The following is a 16,761-nucleotide window of genomic DNA, read 5'->3' as shown; positions in this document are numbered from 1 at the left end:
GTTAAAAGATAGTTCCTGGGAATCAGGCGGTGGTGCAGCAGGTTTAGTGCAGGTGGCGCTAAGTGCAAGAACTGGCTTGAGGATCCCAGTTTGAGCCCCCGGCTCCTCACCTGCAGGGGAATCACTTCACGGGCGGTGAAGCAGGTCTACAGGTGTCTCTCTCCCCCTGTCTTCCCCTCCTCTCTCCATTTCTCTCTGTTCTATCCAATGACCACAATATCAGTAATAACAACAATATAATTACAACAATAAAACAACTAGGGCAACAAAAGGCAAGATACAAAAAAAAAAAGGGATAAGATGGTTCCCACTTCCCTACACCTTAGAGTCTTTGTTAAAAGATAAGTTCTTTTTCCCCATGAATATATAATAATAAGTGAATAGGAAAGATACACCCCCCAATACTCAGTTGGCTAAAGCACCAAACCTCTTTTTCTATAAAGCATTCAAATCAGATGCCCTGCTAACCACGAGAAGCAGATTGTTTGTGTTTCTTCCACAGGAATCCCGGAAAAAAACATCTGGACCCCTGCACTCCCTGACATCACCCACTAGATGGCACAACTACAGTGGCACACACCCCCCCCCCGAAACCCTAGATGTCACCTCATGCGATCTGAAGAACCTGATTCACAGACTCCAAGGACAGAACTTTTTTACTGCCTGTCTGCCTTTCTTGCTTCTGCTTTGCCTGTCACGTTTTGGCGGTTCCAGCTCACAAGCTACAGAAAAGCGGAATTCCAGAGGCTGACCTTCCTCATGCAGCATTTCATCCCCTGCCATTTCTCCCCCTATTTGCCTACTTTGGACTGAGACTTCTATTGGACTTGCTGGTATACCCTTTGGACACTTTAGACAATTTTACAACAGCTTCCTTCCCTTCACATTGCTGGTTTTTCATAGACTGACCCTGAGTAGTTCATAGACTTTACACACTGTTGCCCTGGGCATTAGATAAAAGGAAAGGGAGAGATGCTGGGAAATTGTGCCAATGCAGTCACATCTGCCATGTTGTCCCCTCAGGCTACTGCTAGTTCCCGCGAGAGTTGGGACATTCTCGGAGTGCCTGTTCAGCCATGTTGTGCCCTCAGGGCATTGTCTATATCCCCGTGATATTTGGAGTGCTTTGGTTACTCCTCCCCCCTCCCATTCTCACGAGAGTTATTATCCTATCCTGGAGTGCTATGGTTACTCCTCCCCCTTCCCATTCTCGCGAAAGCTGCTCCTATAAAAGCCTTTCTTCTTCCGCACCTCACTCTCTTGCCAGCGCTTCACTCCGGTGTTCAGACACAGGAAAGGTTACTGCATGAGGCGGCCATCTTCGCTACCTCCACGTGGCCCAACCTGCTTCTCTAGCACCCAACTCTGAGGTGCCAGCGCAAATAAAGATTTGTGTTTCCTCTTCTCTCCAGACCCCTCCTCTCTCTCTTCTCCGTGTCCCATGCAAAACAGTTTGTTTGTTTCTAGTTTTGAATGAGAGCTTTGTGAAACAGCTTCTATTTCATAACCAGTCCTGAAGACTTCCCCCTGAGAATTTTTTTAAATAATTTATTTCTCCCTTTCTTTCTTTCTTTCTTTCTTTCTTTCTTTCTTTCTTTCCCTCCAGGGTTATCACTGGGACTCAGTGCCTACACTACTAATCCACTGCTCCAGGAGGCCATTTTTCCCATTTTGTTGCCCTTGTTGTCACCTTTGGTGTTGTGAGAATTTTTTTAAGACTTTGTATTTTATTTTCATTTATGGGTTAGAGACAGAGAAAAGTTGAGAGTAAGGAGGGTATAGAGAAGGAGAGAAAAAAAGACATCTGCAGACTGGCTTCACCACCCATGAAGCTACTATCCCCCCACCCCCACCTCAAGGTGGAGACTGCAGGCTTGAGCCCAGGCCCTTGCACATTGTAATATGTGAGCTCAAGTAAATGTGCCATCACCCCCACCCCCAATCAGGCTTTTGAATACATTAGATCTGGTGGGGACCCTGTGAGGGCAGTAACTATTCTCCAGGAGATACAAAGACTACAGAGATATATTTCTTTTTTTTTATTTCTTTATTGGGGAATTAATGTTTTACATTCAACAGTAAATACAATAGTTTGTACATGCATAACATTCCCCAGTTTCCCATACAACAATACAACCCCCACTAGGTCCTCTGTCATCCTTCTTGGACCTGTATTCTCCCTACCCGCCCAACCCCAACCCAGAGTCTTTTACTTTGGTGCGATACGCCAATTCCATTTCAGGTTCTACTTGTGTTGTTTTTTTTTTCTTCTGATCTTGTTTTTCAACTTCTGCCTGAGAGTGAGATCATCCCATATTCATCCTTCTGTTTCTGACTTATTTTACTTAACATGAATTTTTCAGGGACCATCCAAGATGGTGACCTGGTGGGTTCCTGTAGTCCTTCCTGTCCTATCTTGTTTTGGTCCCAGGTGGTCTCCTAGTTGATCCGGGAGAGGAGAGGAGAGGAGAGAAAGAGATCTGCTTCTGCTCCTATCCCCGCCTCCAGAAGTCCTTCCCAGAGATGTATTTCTAATGGTCTTCATATGCATATATGTTACAAGCATGATTTCCACAACACACTTGAACACATGAAATATTTGCATTTGATCATACAGCTCCCTACTGAACTGTCTGACACCTGTACATTCTTGCATACTGAGCTCCCAAAAATCTTCCTGATGATCCTCCTCCTCCCTGACACCCTCCATGACTTCCTAGTCCTAGAGAACTGAACTTCTTAGACCCCAGGATTCCCTGCATGTAGAACAACAATACATTTTATTATGTACTTGCCACACAATAGAATAATGATCTGTTTAGAAGGAACTGAGGAACTGGCTTCTTTCTTTTCGTTCCTTTTCTTTTGTCACTAGGGTTATAACTGGGGCCCAATGCCTGCATGACTCCACTGCTCCAGGTGATCCTTTATTTTTCTTTCTTTTCCTTATATAGAGGGTGAGAGTCAGAGTTAGATGTGGAGAAGGAGCACTACTCTTCTGCTTAGGAAGCCTCCTATTGCAAATACTCCCACATCTTCTCTCTCTCTCTCTCTCTCTCATTCTCTCTCTCTCTCTCACTTTATTTCTTTTATTTTCCTTTTTAGCCACCAAGGTTATGACTAGGACTCTCCACCTACACAACTCCTATATTCCCAATGACTCTCCTTGACTCTCCTTTATAGAGAAAATAAGAGAGAGGGAGAAGTAGAGGGAGAGGGAGAGAGAGAGAGAGAGAGAGAGAGAGAGAGAGAGGAAAGACACCACAGCACTGCTCCACCATCATGAAGTTTTCTCTATGCAGGTGCCCCCCATGTGGTGATTGGGGGTCAAACTCAGGTCCTTGCATCTGGCAAAGTGAGGCATCCACTGGCCCCTGGCTTTCTTCTCCATCTTTGTAGTCTCTAGGTTTACCACAGTGTCAGTTTATAGTAAGGATTTCAATGAATTGATTATGCACAGACTGTAACGGTGCCTTGTTAATGCACTGTTAACCTCCAGGGTTGGTTGAAGGGTCTCTCTGAACCCCAAAGTAGGCAGCCCAGTGTGTCTCAGCACAAGTAAATAGTGAAGACATTGTAGAGACTCATCCATCTCCAGGAGCTGACACTGTACTACAAATCCCTAAGAACATGTCAGTAACCAATAACAATTTAGTAGCACTGATATCTGTCAATTACTATTGATAGTTAATATTCAGCAAATTGTGTCTGGGTGGTTGAGTTGAATTAGTGGAAATAAACAAGCATCTGTAGCCATCACTCTCTAAATTAGATTTTCTCTTCTGAGGGCAGTAATTCTGGCCTGCCACAATCCCAGGGGAATTTCTGGGGACACTGTGTTATCACATTTGAGTAGGTACTGTTGGCATCTATTGGGCAAGGGCTAGGGGAGCTGCTCATTCCCCCCCCCCCTTAATACAAAGGCCACCCTCCACCCCCAGCAAAGAGTCATCTACCTCTTTGGTTTCGGTAGCCCATGGTTTAGTTGCCCAGCTTTTGCCCAAGCACAGGGCTTGTGACTTTCTCTGCCCAGTTCTGAGAGCAGCATGGGCCCCTCAAGGATTTGGCACCTGGTTTTCTTGCCTTTGGGACAGAAGACTGTGGAGACCAGCCCTTTGTTCTTGAGCTCAGAAGGGAACAAGCTGGTTGACAGACCACCAAGGAGGCAGCTGGTCTTCAAGAGGAAAAACTTTGGGGCCCACCATGCTTTTCTCTGCTTGGCTCTTTTGTTTGTGGAAACTTATTCTACTTACCCATCATTCTTCTCCCCTGTAAGCCTGCCTTTTGAATGTTGGTGGTAATATGGGTTTTCTAAGATGGAAGTTACAGTGCCAAGGCAGCTAATATTATCTGTGTTCAAGGGCCTGTCCTTTTAAAATCATGTTAATAAACACTAACCATGTTAATAAAACATCAGGCTTCTTAATTAGGGAAACTTAGGACGTGTGTGTGTGTGTGTGTGTGTGTGTGTGTCCAAAGGGTTGATTCATATACACACAAGTGGCACCCATACATCAACTGTGGCCAGATACTAAAAGGAAGGACAAAACAGAAGAGGAGATTTGGCTGGAGGAAAACATTGAGCTGCTATTGAATGAATGAGGCCAATATTAATGTCCCCCTAAATACATCACTGCCTCCTAGATCTATGTATGGCCTAGCCACATCAAGAAAGCTTTGCCATTATCTTTAACTTTGGAATGAAAATAAAAGGATAAAGCTGGAAGCTAGCGTAGCAGTGGTGCCAAGGATTGAAACCAGAGCCTCAGAGCCTCAGACATAAAAGTCTTTTGCAAAATGACTATGCTACTTCCCAGAGCCTGCAAAAGACTTTTTATGTTTGAGGCTCTGAGGTCCCAGGTTCAATCCTTGGCACTACCTCAAGTCAGAGCTAAGAAGTGCCTCCCTCCTGTAGAAAGGAGGAAAGAAAGCAAGAGTGAAAGAGAGAGAGAAAGAGAGAGATTCCTGGTCCATGAATCATACATGAATAATCTGGTGAAATACCACAAAAGGAATATATTTGGGCAAAAACTTGTGTTAAGGGGACAAAATAGACATGTTGACTAGTTTTTTTTTTTTTTTTAATGTTTTATAACTCACCAGGGAAAGAGAGAGACAGGCTGGGAGTATGGATCAATTTGTCAACACCCATGTTCAGCAAGGAAGCAATTATAGAAGCCAGACCTTCCACCTTCTGCATCCCACAATTTCCCTTGGTCCATACTCCCAGAGGGATAAAGAATAGCAAAGCTATTAGGGGAGGGGAGGAGATATGGAGTTCTGGTGGTGGGAATTGTGTGGAGTTGTATCCCTCTTATCCTGTGGTTTTTGTCAATGTTCCCTTTTTATAAATAAAAATTTAAAAAATAAATAAATAAAAATGGTGTTTTATAATAATTTTCACATAAGTTTTATTTTCTGAAAGTTATTTTCTTAACAATTGCCCATTTTTCCCAGAGAAAGTAGTTTATTAATTTTAACTACTGCATAATATTTTTTTTAATTTATCTTATTTTACTTATTTATTATCGGATAGAAACAGAGAGAATTTGAGAGGGGAGAAGGAGTTAGAGAGGGAGAGAGACAGAGACATCTGCAACCCTTCTTCACCACTTATGAAGCTTTCTCCCTGCAGGTGAGGATCAAAGGTTTGAACCTGGGTCCTTGTGGACTGTGATGTGAGCACTAAACCAGGTGTGCCACTACCTGCCACCCTGCATAACATTTTATCATATGAGCATGCCAATTTATTTATATATTGTTTCTGATCATAAATTAGTTGTTTCCTCATTTTTGGAAACTTTAATTATCACCCTGCTTATGTGTATTTCCAGTAAACCTGTTGACTACTGCTATAGCTAGAATGCACGTTGGAATTTCATTTTTTAAATATTTATTCATTAATTTGTTTATTTCAATGAAAGAGGAATACAGAGAGAGATCAGAGCACTGCTCACCTCTGGCTGATGGTGGTGCTGGGAACTGAACATGGGACCTTAGAGCTTCAGGCATCAGTCTTTCACAAAAACATTTTGCTATCTCTCCAGCCAAGAATTAGATTTTTTTTTTTCCACAAGGGTTATCTGGGACTTGTTACCCATATGGTGAATCCACTGCTGCCAATGGCTTTTTTCTGTTCTTTTCTTTACTTTTCTTTTTTTTTTTTAATCTTTCTCTTCTTTTCATTTTTCCTCCCTTCATTTCTATTTTATTTGATAGGACAGAGAGAAATTGAAAGAGGAGGGGGAGATAGAGAAGAAGAGAGAAAGATAGATACCTGCAGTCCTTCCTCACTGTTTGAGAAGTGACAAGCAGGGGCTCAAACCCAGATCCTTGCACATGGTAACGTATGCACTTAACTGGGTGTGCAAGTGCCCAGACCCCAGGAATTAGATTTTTTTTAAAAAATGCAGTTTAATCCAGTCAATATTCTGAATGTATGTGAGAGCCCTCCTTTCCTCCTAGTGGAAGGTGAAATCTTGGGTCCTGGGGTATGAGGAGTGAGATGCTTACAAACCCCCAAGGCTAATTAAGGGATTTGGGGGTGGGTTGGGGGCATGGAGGAGAGGAACAGCTCTGTGGACACATGACTTGCAGTTGCTATGAATAAATGCAGAGCAGGCATCTAACCATGTAGCTGGATCTAGCCTCCTGGAGTCTCAGGAGCAAAATCTGGACCAGATCCTCCCCTTGTGCTTTGCCTTTCCTCTGAAATGCATTCTTTGGCTGAGCTGAGCCCATGGGCTCTGGTAAGCCTTCTTGCTTAAATCAGGTTTCATCCTGGATTTATTAGGACTCTTTGAAGCCACTAATGTCATCATCCCACCTCATCCATTTCATCAGCAGCAGTTTAAACCCAGTTGCCTTGAATCCATCGCAAACAGTCCAAGGGGTTTATTTGTCCTTATATTTCTTAACACAATTTATAGCATTCAAATATTGGGTTAGATTTCAGGATGGCATTCATCAAGCCTGCTGCAATATGCCTTCAGCTTTTTTTTTTCTTTCCCATCACCCCTGTCATCTATCTTGGCAGCAAAAGTGCTGCTGTGTTTGCCTCTGTTCCATGCATTCAGATCAAATCACTTTTTCCTTCCTGGGCTTGTACGTCAGCAGTGTCACATCTGCATGAACTGCTTAGGTCCCATGCCTTCTTTAAAGCTGTGTCATCAACTCGCCTTCTCAAATACATCTGCCCCCTCACGAGACAGGCCCTAAAGTGCCTGGAATTGCTTAAGGGGCATTATGTTTTTCAAAGCTCAGGTCACATCTTCTGGGCCTCTGAGAATGGATGTGGCCCTTTGAGTTTTCACTGAAATAGTGGTTTGTCAGAAAAGTCACAGAATGCATGTGGCATGAAGCACAAGAACCCGCGTCAGGATCCCCGTTCAGACCTTCCACCTTCTGCACTCCAAAAAGAATTTTGGTTCAGGGGAGAAATGTTAGAGAAAGATGACCAGTAGGCTTGGAACTCCATTATATCAGGACCTGGAGAGAGAAGAGGAGTACAAGAACACTCAGAATTAGTAATAGATGTAGATGTGACTTAGAAAGGAAGAGAAGGCAGGACCAAAGAAAAAATGGCCAGATAGATAGATAGATGTTATAAAAATAATCGCCAACCCATCAACCCATATCTGTAATCTTAGAAGAACTACAACAGTCTCAAATGGAAAGAATGAGGACACACAACTCTGGTGGTGGATATGGTAAGGAACTACACCCCTATCATCTTATAATTTTACAAATCAATATTAAATCATTAATAAGAAAGGAAGGAAAGAGAGAAAAAGAAATTGCAGCACACACAGAGTATGCAACCCTGGCAAGCTACCAGGCAAAGTCCTAAACATGTCCTGTGGGCATATTGGCATCTGCCATCCCCTATGTCATAGAAACCCACCTTGTGCAGATTTCAGGGAACAGACTCTCTAAGAGCAGGTGGCTCGAGTTCCCATGGAGACTGCCCCCACCCCATTTGTGGCCTAAGATGTCCACAGAGAATGTTCCTCCCACCGGTAATGGTATCCATTATCACCTCCCTGGAAAGCACAGTGCAGCCATAGCTTGTGGAGCATTTCAGAAGTTAATCAATACCTGACCTCAGCAATGTGTCCTGGAACCCCACCTTTCCAGAGCCCTGCCCCACTAGGGAAAGATAGAAACAGGCTGTGAGGTTGGATCCACCTGCCAGTGCCCATGTCCAGTGGAGAAGCAGTTACAGAAGCCAGACCTTCCACCTTCTGCACTCATAAACATCTTTGGTCCATGATCCCAGAGGGATAAAGAATAGGGAAGCTTCCAGTGAAAGGGATGGGATACAGAACTCTGGTGGCGGGAATTGTATGTAATTGTATACCTGTTATCCCACAATATTGTTGATCATTACTAAATCACTAGTGGGGGGAAAAAAAAAAGAACTCAGTCAATACCAACTGAATTGCAATTTCAGAGTCAGGAAACAGCATGCAGTAGCCACTGAACGTTTGAGAAAAAGGGCCTGGGAACTGGAAGGTGGATGTGTTGGAGCCTTAAGAGCATCACAGGTATAATCTGAAGTGGGCCCCATGACAGAAAAGGTAAGAAGAAGCTGAAGAAAAGACACCTCCATGTTGTTCAGTGGTGGTTATACTAACCACTTGCTGAAAGGGTTCCCTTGGATCATGTACCTGCTTTGCCACCTATGACTCGGGTTCGAGTCTGGCCCTCACCTTACCGGAAGAGGGTTCACTGCTATGGTGTCTTTCCCTCTCTCCCTCTTTCCTTTTGCCTCTGTCTCTCTGCTTTTTAAATATTTTACTTACTTATTTTGGAGTGGGAGGAGAGAGAGAGAGACACTTGCAGCACTGCTTCCTCCCTGCAAGTGGGGCCAGTGGCTTGAACCTGGGTCCTTATGCACTATAATGTGTGTATTCAACCAGGTACACCACCATCCAACCCCTTCCATGTCTCTCCTCTTATCTAAAAAATGCTTATTCAGAGCAGTAAAGCCCTGATGACTAAAAACAGAAACAAAAAACACAATCTTAAGGACACATCATCCTTGAATGACTTCTGGTAAAAGGAAAAGGATATGGGGCCTACTTTTTCAGAACTGGGGAGGGACAAGAAACTTCCAGTGAGCTGGGTTCTGCTCATAGGTTAGGCTTTCAAGTTCATTTATTTATTCATTTGCTTTTTGTCCTTTTCCCAGAGTACTGCTAAGCTCTGACTTATGACGGTGCCAGAGATTGCACCTGGGCAAGCTCTCCTGACTGCCTTTCCCAGGAAGGATAGGTGGAACATGCAGATAAGCCTGGAAGTCAGTGAAAACCCTGAATAAGCCTGGTTCTGTCCACCAAAGCCAAGTTTAGGCTGCAGCTATTAAGACTAAGGCATGAAAGACTAGTGACCTTGACTAGTCAGACCACAGATCAGACTATCTTTCCTTTCCTGCAAGATCAAAGGAAGAAATGTGAGAGAATGGGGCAGGATGGTGGTGTACCTAGTTAAGCACACATTTCCATGCACGGGGACCCAAGTCTGAGTCCCCAGTCTTCACCTGTGATGGGAAACTTCAGAAATGGTGGAAAGGTGCTACAAGTCTCTCTCTCTCTCTCTCTGTCTCTCTCTTCTGTCTCTCACTCTCAGTTTCTCTCTAGTCTGGCAAATAAAAGAAAGGGGAAAAAATGGCCACTGGAGGCAGTGGATTCCATGTGTAGAAATAATGATAACTAGTGATAACCTTGGTGAGAATAAAAGAAAAGAAAAGAATAGAGGAAGGAGGAAAAAAAGAAGAGAGAAGAAGGAAGGAAGGAAGGAAGGAAGGGAAAAAATGTTGACCAAAGTTTTCACCTCTTCTAGCAAAAAATACTAGATCACACTCAGCAGTACTCCTGTCACTCTTCATTGCAGGTGCTGGTCTGTGTGTGCATAGCCCATTGCCTGGGTGCTTCTCCAAAACAGAAATCCTATAGTTCTACCTCTCAGTGGTGCTGGCTGGGTATAGTGATAGCCAAGCAATATTTATCTTCTCTCCCCTTTTCTTTCCCCTTCCCCTTCCCTCCCCTCCCCATGTCTTCTCTTCTCTTCCTTCTTTTTGCCACCAGGGGCTTTGTGCTTGATTCTATGATTCTCTGCAGACTTTTTTTTTTCTTCCAGACAGTCATAGACACCATAGCCCCAGTCCACCGCTCATGAAGCTTCTCCTTTGCATGGTGCTCCTCTGTGTGGCCAGATCCTCCTACTTGGTCAAGTGTGCACATGCAGGGTGAGCTATCTCCTAGCCTTCATTCACTTACTTCTTTGTAAAAGGATGCAGCTGGGAGGGAGATGAGAAACTCATTTCTCCAGTGAGAAGGGCACTGGAGAAGAGACAATGGATCAGTGTTCCATATGTGACCGTGGGTCTTTGAGAAGACCGAAGTTCAACCCACGCTGCTTTCTCCTGACCGTGATTCATAGCTCTCTGTTCCAAGAGGCCCCAAGGTCAGCCCATGGTTTCTGCTTGGGCTCCAGCTTCCTGCTGACTCTTGTCAGTTGGCATCAATAACCCACAACCTCCAGGAGCCAAAGAGCCATTTCCTCTTCCTTAAATCTTACATGGCTTTTGTCTCCTGATGGACCATTTCCCAGCTGAAGTCACATTTCTAGTTTGGAAGCAAATGCATGCACTACATGCATGGTGGTGTGATTTTTAATACACTTTTGCTGGAAGAACTGGAAAAGCAAACAAACTGGGTAGTTAAGACCCAAGAGTATGTTGAATCAACAGACAATAATAGGGGACAAGGCAGTGGTACACCCTGTTGAGTTCACATGTGCAAAGACCCAGGTTCTAAGCCTCCATTCCCCGCCTGCAGGGAGGACACTTCATGAATGGTGAAGCAGTTCTGCAAGTGTCTATCTTTCTCCTTCTCTACCTCCTCTTCTGTTCTCAATTTCTCTGTATCCTACCAAATAAAATACAATAGAAAAAAAAAAGTGAGGGGAGTAAATGACTGCCAGGAGCAGTGGATTCATAGTTCTAGAGCACTGAGCCCCAGCAATAACCCTGGTGGCACTACAGATAAATAAATAATAAATAGTAAACCAGAGAATAGTAGGAACACACACAAAACAAACAAAAAAGCAAACTGAGATAAGATTTATGAGGACTATGCTGGTCATCTTTAGGAGGTTAGAGGGTGGGGACAGAATTCTCTGGTGGTGGCCCCACCTCTCCAGAGCCTTTTCCCACTAGGGAAAGAGAGAGTCAGGCTGGGAGTATGGATCAACCTTTCAATGCCCATGCTCAGATGAGAAGCAATTACAGAAGCCAGACCTTCCACCTTCTGTACCCCATAATGACCCTGGGTCCATGCTCCCAGAGGGATAAAGAATAGGAAAGCTTCCAATGGAGGGGATGGGATGTGGAACTCTGGTGGTGGGAATTACCCAGCGGACTTATGAATCATAATTAAATCAATAAAAAAATGAAAAGAAAAAAACTCTAGTGGTGGATGTGGTGTGGATCTCTAACCTATAATCTTAAAATCTTGTAACCCAATATTAATCACAAATTTAAAAAATGGTTACAAAATAAAAGGCATTCCTAGTGTCCAAACCAGTGATGGGGGTGGTACTCGAGGGGAGGCTGGGGGACTGGGTTGTTCTGTGGATATCCAGACCACTCACACACCTAGCTGCTGGCCAGGGTGCCAACTCTACAAAGGCTTCCCTCTGTGGACCTTGGAGCCTGCATGGCGAGAAGCTCTGAGACCCAGCCTGCTTGCTGAGTGAGTCTGTGTGGGACTAAGTGCAAAGCAGTTAGAAGGACCAGCCAAAGATGAGTACGCCAGTAGATGAGGTCATGAGTACTGTGGTGCGGTAAATGACTCTCCAAGGTCCCTCTGGCTCTTGGTAGGGGCACTTAGCTGGTGCATATGAACATTTCACACATGTCTGCCGGGAAGGTCTCTCTTCAGCTGCTGCTTTAAAGAAGCACTTACCCTTGGACACCAACAAGAGAGCAAGGGATGTTTGTGACTATGCCATTCTCTGTGACAAAGTATAAGCAGCTGACAGATCTGCCCATCAGGGATGAGTTCAATAAATGCTGCCATATGCACAATTTCTTTGCAGGCAGTAGCTAGGATGCATGAGGTGGATGTGTGTGACTGGCAGAGAAGGAGCTATCAGTGGAAAGAGAAAGCCCTTTACTAACCACTGTGAATATCACAATGGTATTTCAATTCTTAAGGTGGTGAGAAGTGGTGAGGCCTCAGCCTGACCTGTGACAACCAGACTGCACAGATCAGAGCTGCTTGGAGGGTCCACTTGACTCAGAGCAGAGGAAAGGAATTCTCACCTTGTCTCTCTGCCTTCCCTAGGCTGATGGAGCCTAGTAGAAAGTGATGCAGGGTGCTAAAAGGCTGATGGAAGGTGATGGAGGCTGATTTAGGATGATGCAGGCTGATGGAGGCTGATGGAAGGTGATGGAGGCTGATGGAAGATGATAAATGATGATGCAGGCTGATTCAGGCTGATGGAAGGTGATGGAGATTGACAGAAGGTGGTGAATGCTGATGCAGGCTGATGGAGGCTGATGGAAGGTGATGGAGGCTGACAGAAGATGATGAATGCTGATGCAGGATGATGGAGGCTGATGGAAGGTGAAGAAGCCTTATGCAGGTCAATGGAGGGTGGAGGTGGACGGAGGTGGTGGAGGGCCTAAGGAGAAAGACAGGGAAGAGAGCATGGAAGGAGAGGAGATTGGAGTTATTTGAGACATACCTGCCTTGCTAGTTGTACTAAAAGTCAGACCTTCCTTTGATAAGCCAGGGAGGTTGGTGGTTTCTGTTCCCCTCTGGCATCTTCTTCCACCACTCTGTGTGTGGTGCTCTCACCAAGCTCCAAATCTCCTCACACAAGGAGTCAGGCAATGGCTCACCCAGTTGAGCACACACATTCCCAGGCACAAGGAGCTGGGTTCATACCCTTGGTCCCCACTCGAAGGTAGTGGAGCAGGGATCACACACACACACACACACACACACACACACACACACACACACACACACACACAACCCCTGTCATCCTCTCCCTCTCAATTTCTCTCAGTCCTTTCAAATGAAAAGGAAGGAAAACCTCCTCACACAAAGTCATAAAAGCAGTTGGGGGGGTCTCAGAAACATATCTCAGTCACCCCTTGTTAGAAAGCTAGGAATCCAGCAGTCCCTGGGGAAGGGGGGGCTGAAATCATCACAATATGCCAGAATCTTCTTTTTCTCCCTTGTGAATGAAAACAGTTGATTTCCCTTTGCAAACATGAATTCTTATTTCCTACAATTGTCACAGAATGAGCCACTTTAATTGGTCTTCCTCCAACCATCCCCCCAATCCTCCCACAGCAGATCCAATCACATTCATTTAAAGACAATTGCATGTAAACCATTACAATAGGATATGTGATTTTTCAAGGGTGGAATGCATCAGAGGCAGCTTTAAGGATGTCACACAAAGAACAAGTGAGTTGTGTGGATTCTTCAGGCCACTTTATGGGAATGTGGGTAGGTTGATGAGTGAAAGGGGAGAACCCTGTCCAGTATAAAGGAAGAGCACTGGGCTCTAGCACAGTTCAACCACTCAAATTCCCCTGTACTCACAAAGGGAAGGAAAAAGGAACTATAGGCAGGTAGCTGGACTTAAGGATGAAGGAGAGAATGAGGCTCCCTATAGAATGCAGAATGAGTATGGGATGATCCCACTCATCAACAGAAGTTGACTAAGAAGATCTGAAAGGGAAACTAAAAGCAGGACCTGATCAAATTGTAAGTAGGGCACCAAAGTTAAAACCCAGTGGTGAGGGGTAGACATGCAGCTTCCTGGGCCAGTGGGGGGTGGGAGTGGGTGGGAGGGATGGATCACAGTCCTTTGGTGGTGGGAATGGTGTTTATGTACACTCCTAGCAAAATGTAGACATATAAATCAGTAGTTAATTAATATGAGAGGGGGAAAATCAATTGTATGTCTAAAAGTTTCTCAAAACACAGACTGAATCTTTTTAATATAGAGGCTGTGTATTTGATATGCGGACTCTCTCAAAAGCCTAGACCAAGTAGATTAGAAGCATCCAATAGCACAGCTATATACAAGATACTGGATACTGTACAGCAAACCATAACAAAAGGACTTTTCAAAGTTAACCCAATTAACAAATAATGTGATGATAACATTAACTATCGATTGTCTTTTTGAACCCTAAGACAGCAGGAACCTCACATCTCCACTATAGAGCCCCTACTTCCCCCAGTCCTGGAACCGTTGGATAGGGCCCACTTTCCCGTATGCATCTCCTAATCCAAACCAAATAATATTGCATCCGCCGATCACAACCTAACCAACGCAACGATTGCCACCTCAACATGCTTCACCTCAGACTGTGTCCAGAGACTTCACGTGTGGAATGACAACCCTTCAGCTTCATTACTCAGGTGAGACCTTTCCTTTTATAGTACACTCTAATTTCATCTCAGGTAGTTCACTTTCTAACAAAGTCTCATAACCTAGATATACACCAGTTTCTGTGAGAGAGAGCTTATGTGCACACGTATCCATAAACTACTGCAAAATATATACCTGAAAGCAGAAGTACACTAGAGTTTGCAGTGAGTACCTCCCTAACACTTCCTCTCCACTATTCCAAGCTTGGGATCCATGATTGCTCAACAAATTGTTTGGCTTCGTATGTTAACTTTCTTTTCAATCACCAGGTTCCAGATGCCACCAGGATGCTGGCCATGCTTCCCTGGATTGAAGACCCCACCAATGTGTCCTGGAGCTCTGCTTCCCCAGAGACACACCTTACTAGGGAAAGACAGAGGCAGACTGGGAGTATGGACCAACCAGTCAACGCCCATGTTCAGCGGGGAAGCAATTACAGAAGCCAGACCTTCTACCTTCTGCAACCCTCAACAACCCTGGGTCCATGCTCCCAGAGGGCTAAAGAATGGGAAAGCTATCATGGGAGGGGGTGGGTTATGGAGATTGGGTGGTGGGAATTGTGTGGAGTTGTACCCCTCCTACCTAATGTTTTTGTTCATTAATCCTTTCTTAAATAAAAAATTTAAAAAAAAAAACTAAAAAAAAAAAAAAAGAATGCAGAATGAAATCTTGAGAGAACACAGGAGCATATTTGGAAGGATTTTTATCCTTGATAATGAAATACCAATAATGTCAGTTGGAAGCAGATATGTCAAGGGATTTGAGAGGAAAATCAAATTCCTAGTAAAGGCAAGCTTGGTTAAGAGGGGCCTGGCATTTCTCACATCCAACCCATGGGTACCGGGACAAAGTTATATGCACTCAAGAAAGACTAAAGCAGGCCAAACTAGTCAGGAACTAGGCTTCTGGAAGTCTTCAATGTCCCTGTCCAGCTTTTGAAATTTTAATTAAGATTTTAGCTCCCAGGGTGCTCTCACACTCAGTAAGACCAAATGCAGACAAGAACTTTCCTTCCAGTGCCTGGTTAGTCTTGATCAGACAAGACAGAGAGAAGCTACACTGGCTATCAGAAAGTCACGTAGCATCTTTATTGAAATAAATCCAATTACAAAGAAGACTAAGGCAAGCATAAACCTATGGGACTACATCAAATTAAAAAGCTTCTTCACAAAAAACAGATATAGGTAGAGCTGGAGATATAAAGTCAACCCATATCTGTGACCATGGGAGAGCTATAGCAGTATCCAATAGAGGGGATGAGAACACAGAGCTCTAGTGCTGGGAGAGTTATGGAATTATACCTCTATTATCTTGTAATTTTGTAGATCAATATTAAATCACTAATTTAAAAAAATTAGGGAGGTGTGGCCATGAAGTAACAGTGACCAGAATAGACTTTTCCCCAAAACAACAAATACCTACATCTATTTAACTCAACATAATCACCAGCAACAGCTGAGATATCGGCAGAAACACCATAGCCTCAGGTGGGTGCTCCCATGCATGGTTGCAATAAGGGGCATGAGACTGTAATCAAGCACAAAGAATTTAGATCTCTGGCAGAGCAAGATGCCATTTTCACTGCACTTAAGCCAGAAGTCAAGGCAACACATAGTGCTGGCAGTGTGAAATGGAAGAAAGAAAAAAAAAAAAAAAAAAGCTTCTGCACAGCAAAAGAAACCACTACCCAAACCAAGAGACCCCTCACAGAATGGGAGAAGATCTTTACATGACATACATCAGACAAGAGGCTAATAACCAACATATATAAAGAGCTTGCCGAACTCAACAACAAATAACCCCATCCAAAAATGGGGGGAGGACATGGACAGAATATTCACCACAGAAGAGATCCAAAAGGCCGAGAAACACATGAAAAAATGCTCCAAGTCTCTGATTGTCAGAGAAATGCAAATAAAGACAACAATGAGATACCACTTCATTCCTGTGAGAATGTCATACATCAGAAAAGGTAACAACAGCAAATGCTGGAGAGGGTGTGGGGTCAAATGAACCCTTCTACACTGCTGGTGGGAATGTCAATTGGTCCAACCTCTGTGGAGAATAGTCTGGAAAACTCTCAGAAGGCTAGCAATGGACCTACCCTATGATCCTGCAATTCCTCTCCTGGGGATATATCCTAAGGAACCCAGCATACCCATCCAAAAGGATCTTGTACACATATGTTCTTGGCAGCACAATTTGTAATAGCCCAAACCTGGGAGCAGCCCAGGTGTCCAACAACAAATGAGTGGCTGAGCAAGTTGTAGTATATATATATACAATGGAATACTACTC

The sequence above is a fragment of the Erinaceus europaeus genome, chromosome 10 (genome assembly GCF_950295315.1).
Source record: "Erinaceus europaeus chromosome 10, mEriEur2.1, whole genome shotgun sequence".
Taxonomy (NCBI): domain Eukaryota; kingdom Metazoa; phylum Chordata; class Mammalia; order Eulipotyphla; family Erinaceidae; genus Erinaceus; species Erinaceus europaeus.
This window is presented reverse-complemented; position numbering follows the sequence as displayed.